The 5307-nt window shown below is 35.1% G+C and overlaps 1 long non-coding RNA gene across 1 annotated transcript; it reads left to right on the forward strand.

Moving 5' to 3' along the window:
- Nucleotides 1-517: 517 nt before the first annotated feature.
- On the forward strand, nucleotides 518-3622 carry LOC138316064 (uncharacterized). Its single transcript, XR_011207590.1, has 3 exons — nucleotides 518-1539; nucleotides 2683-2784; nucleotides 3118-3622. It is a non-coding gene; the product is annotated as an uncharacterized lncRNA (long non-coding RNA).
- Nucleotides 3623-5307: the final 1685 nt, after the last annotated feature.

Genomic DNA, 5307 nt, shown 5'->3' on the forward strand with positions numbered 1-5307 from the left:
TGAATACAAAATTGAAGGAAATCCTTGATTTATTACGGTGTCCGTCAGACAAAATAATATGCAAATGAAGCTGCGATGGATTGTGTTGTCGAAGTTTGGCGCATGCGCATTGTCACGCACTAAAAGTAAACAAAATGGCTGAACGAAAGTGTGTGCGATGAAAAAAATATATCTGAATCGGCAACAAAGTGGAGGAAATAATAATGGATTCGGTAGCACCCTAGGATATCTATAGGGAATTAAATTCAGAGATGGCATGTAGCAATAGAAGAAACAGAAGCCACATCTCAAGCGGAACTTGCCGGGATCTGTTGGGACTCGTGTAACGGCATTGCACGTGGTGAGTTAAATTTCAACACATATGCCAGCGCACAAACAGCCGCGGACTAACTACGTGTATATTTGGTGTACAAAGTTAGCGAGCGTATGATATGATATGTATAAACAGTCCCTCTCGCTTCGATTTTTTGTTGTTGTTTTTTAACTGTCACTTCTATCCAGCTGCTTCTGTCTGACATTTTGTTGCACGCTTCCGTTTGTTGCTGCGGCTTTGTTTTTGAAAAAATACGTCATGTTCTATGTAAAGCTTGACTTCGCTCTATTTTTAGAGGAGTATTTTCCTGGTCAAGCTAGGCAACTGACCACCCATATTGTTCGCTGTATGCATTGAAAATAATCTGAAGATTATATCTATGTATAGGATAAATTTCAATTTCGTAGTCTTTATATTTCATTGGGCGAAACCTACCTTTAAAATAACAAACTGTGAAAAATATCGGATTTTGTGGGCCACAAAAGACCCTCCCAGATAACATGCCAATATTGGCCCGATGTTGGGTAATGGTCTTACGGTCGGGTGACCGCTGGCAGTCGGTGTACTATCAATGGCCCAATGTTGGCCCGATGAAGTACGACCAACGGTTGGGATGATAAAGTTGGCCCATTATTGGTCCGATGTTGTACGCCCAATGGTTGGCCTGCTTACATTGGTAAAATGTTGGCCCATTATTGGCAAATTGGCCGATTCTCAATACAGTTTCATTAGGCCAATGCGACGTGTGACAGAAAAAAAAAAAACTTTCAATAAAATAATGAAACAATGTTATGTACTACACACAGTTACCAGAATTTCTCTAATGACCGTGAGTTGATTTAAATGGTTTGTACCGTAAATAATGTAAATAAATAAAAAAAAACACTTTTTTTCTTTATATCCTAGGCCTATTTTATTTTTTGTCTGTGTGTATCTGCGAGATTCATTGCTTGAATTAAAATTTTTGCATATTTGACTCGGTCTTCTGGTCATATTTATACCATTACGTGTACAAGGATTTACAAGTAAGGCTAATTTCCGCTGGCGGGCACTATCAATGATCCACATCTGCTATGAGTCACGTGACTATTCCCGCCAAGACCATCCCCATCTATTTGTATCTGGACCACACTCTATAGCTAGTTGACCAGGAGCTGACCAGCACACATGAATTCATTTTGAGTTTTGCTGACATATAGGAAATACTTCAAGACCACATCAAAATTGTAAGTAGAGTTACTTTTGTTATAATATACTAGTTAATGATCAATAATAATGATATTATATCTGTTTTAACCAAGTACAGATTGTTTGGTGTATGTTTATAGTTCCATTTCCATGTTCAAACTAAAGCTAAACCTTTGCCAATTTATCAGTATTATTACACATGCCAAAAACATATTTCACAGAATTTGTGATCAGGTTGAAAGTGGTACATGTAGATGTAGATAATTAACATGTTTCAGTTATGAAACATGTGCATAATGTACATGCAACAACGAAATATATTATTTTTGAAAGGCTGGGAACGTCCTACTTAAAAACTCGGGTGGTTAACAATTAAGCTGATTAGGTAGTGGGCGGAAAGTATACTTATAGTGCATAGTGACCAGCCTCTGCTGCTGCATGTAAACATTACCACATGTGTCTAAATCACATGGTCAGTGTACGCATACACCTGTAGATGGCGAGAAAAGATTAAGTTGAATAACATCTCCACAGACATAATAACATTATTTCATAAGTAGTATAAGTTATTTGTCTGATATGATAAAGAGTTTGAAAGTTCTAATAAAGAAGTACATTTTACAGCATTAGAGCAAATTTAAAATTATACATCAGTACAGAAAATTCCTTTTCAATTATAATTAATGTTGCTATAATCAGGCTGTTTACGATCAAGCCTACTTTAGATAAGCAACTTAACAAGTGAAGAGTTATATAATTATATACAAGATTACAATTTTGAATACATAATCCAATGCTGAAATGGTTGTGATGTATAGAATAGATCACACTCCCTTCACAACATTCCTCTGTAACATGAAACTAAAATCACACATCCCTTATTTCTCTTCCGTCCATATCCTAAACACTGACCACTAGTCTCCCTCCAGGCACTTGGTAAGAAGGTTATTGATAACAAAACTATAGCATCACCTGATTGTGGTGGAAATCCCCAAAGTATGTGCAAATTTTGCTGCTTGGATATAGATAGTACACCAAATTTATAAGTATTCAAAACAATTAAGAGAACAATTGAAACAACAAGGGAGTCATTTGGCTTATAAGCTAATAAATAAATTAGTTTTAGGTTACAAGAATGATTGTTTCAGGAAGTTATGTTTTGTTTTTTTCTATTGTCACAGATTACCAACAATTGTCGCTACTTGCACTCGCCGGATTGAAACAACGAGTTTTTCAATTGGCAAGGAAAGGACACCAAGCCTCATTATGTGCAGTCATCACAAGTAAGTATAAAATTAGTCATTGTATAATGTCCATAAAGGGAAGACATATTATACTTTGTTCTGTCAAAGTTTGATATTGAAGCCATAAGTAGAAAATGCCTTAATCATAATGTAAAGTAATTATTACATATCAAAATTTAGTACTTAAACTGTACGATAAGTTAGCTGCATTTTGTTATCGAAGCAAAGCTTAGAAATGTGTTGGCAGAGAGTGAAAATTAAGCTCAGATATTGACATAAAAATGTAGAAATTTAGACTTGTGTTTAATGGTATACTCCTACAATATTTCTGTACAGTACATATCAATAGATGTATTTACTTTTTTATTATAGAGGCTGTAAGAAAAAAACAGAATGGCATCTAATGCAACAGATGCTGAAATTCACAACATCATAAAAGCCTGGCTTTGCACTTTTGGAGACAGAGAGGGAGGAAGCAAAGAAAGACAAAAACAAGAAGCTGGCCACTATATACAATAGTAGAGACTGTCCAAGAAAGTGGAGATCCAGATTAGATTAAACGTGTAAAATAATTCTCTTTGTGCCATTGGCTGGAATTCCTTTGGAGAGATTGACATTTTCCATAACTGACATTAAAAAAAACCCATACCAGTGAGCGCAAGTTATACAAGCTTATTTGGTGTTATTTCTTTTTATGTCCAGAGGAATTATAGTAAACTGTTATGAATACACAAACAATGAACATAGATTTGGGAAATACCACAAAAGGTTTGATCCATTAAAAACAGTTGGCATGCTCTTTAATCTTTATGATTTAAAAAAAAAATTCTTTTATTGTTTTTGAAGTAAGAAAAATACACTACAATGTTATTCCATATCTAATAGTTGCATTTTTCTTTGCTGACATTTTGATAATTTTAGAAATATATCATAACAGGTTATTTCATCATTTAATTAATATGGGTTAAGTTTTGGAATCTATATTTTTAATGTCATTTTAGGAAATATATATATATGGAAGAATATGAGCTTTTAAAGTCTATTTTGATCAATAGAAGCAATGTATTATCAAATGTTGAAATAACCTGTTCAGCTCATGTGGAATGGATTGGTGTTGCATTAATGAGAGAGGTATTTACTAAGCTTAAAATTAATTATTGCTTTAAAATTAATCGACCCAATGGATCAGACAAATCAACATCAGACCAGCATTGGGCCAACAGATAGCCGGAATTGGGCCAATGCTGGGCCAATATAAATGCTAACTTCTACATCGGCCCAATGTTGGCCTGACATTCAAAAGCCGACATGCCAACATTTGGCCGACATAGAACCGACACACTGGGCCGACAATGGACCAATTTGCAAATCAACAGCGGGCCAATGTCAACTGCCAATACTGGCCCGATGTAACTGCCAGCATTAGGCCAATATTGGGCCAACATTGCGATGCTATCTGGGCTTATACCATACTGTACCTAGTCCTTTGATAAACTCACATTACTGATTTTGAAAACCTTATTTAACCAATTCAATAATGTTAGGATTTTTTCAAAAACTGTCTTTACATACCAGTCAACAGGGTATATCAGAAAAAACCTTTATTAACTCTTATAAACATATATCATTGAATTTGATAAAGTCACATTACTGAATTTAATAAACCGATTCAACTAATAAATTTTCAAAAATTGTTTTAAATACCAGTCAACAATGTATAGCAGTGAAAAACCCCTTTATCAACTCTGATGAAAAATCATCAATTTGATAAACTCACATTACTGAATTTGAAAAACCTATTTAACTAAGTCAATAATGCTAGGATGTTTTCAAAAACTGACTTGACCTACATACCAGTCAACAATGTATAGCAGTGAAAACCCCCCTTTATCAACCCTGAAAGTGCTTAAGAAGTTATGTACATTGTAAATAATTTACTGTAATTAATAATTTAATATAGAAAATAGTATCCCTATGTCTTCAATGTACCACCATAATTTTCAAACTGTTCTAAAACAAGAGTATGATCATTTTCCTTAACGGTCACCTGAGTTCAACACTAATATATACTGGCCTTTGAAGTCGGTCAGTGACTTTATAAATTTGACATTTTAGCCCACCATCATCAGATGGTGGGCTATTCAAATCGCCCTGCGTCCGTGGTCCGTCGTCCGTCGTCCGTCCGTAAACAATGCTTGTTATCACTATTTCTTAAAAACTGCTGCAGGGATTTTGTTCAAACTTCACATGGAGGGTCCCCTTGGTCCATATTTGTGCCATACAGATTTTGAGGCTGATCGGAAAAACAAGATGGTCGCCAGGCAGCCATCTTTGATTTTGGCAGTTGAAGTTTGTTATCGATATTTCTTGAGAACTACTGAAGGAATTTTGTTCAAACTTCACATGGAAGTTACCCTTGGTCCTTATTTGTGCCATACAGATTTTGAGGCTGATAGGAAAAACAAGATGGCCTCCAGGCGGCCATCTTGGATTTTGATAGTTAAGGTTTGATATCCCTATTTCTCAAAAAGTGCTGAAGGGATCTTTCTCAAATTTAATATG

The sequence above is a fragment of the Argopecten irradians genome, chromosome 2 (genome assembly GCF_041381155.1).
Source record: "Argopecten irradians isolate NY chromosome 2, Ai_NY, whole genome shotgun sequence".
In the NCBI taxonomy this organism is placed as follows: Eukaryota; Metazoa; Mollusca; class Bivalvia; order Pectinida; family Pectinidae; genus Argopecten; species Argopecten irradians.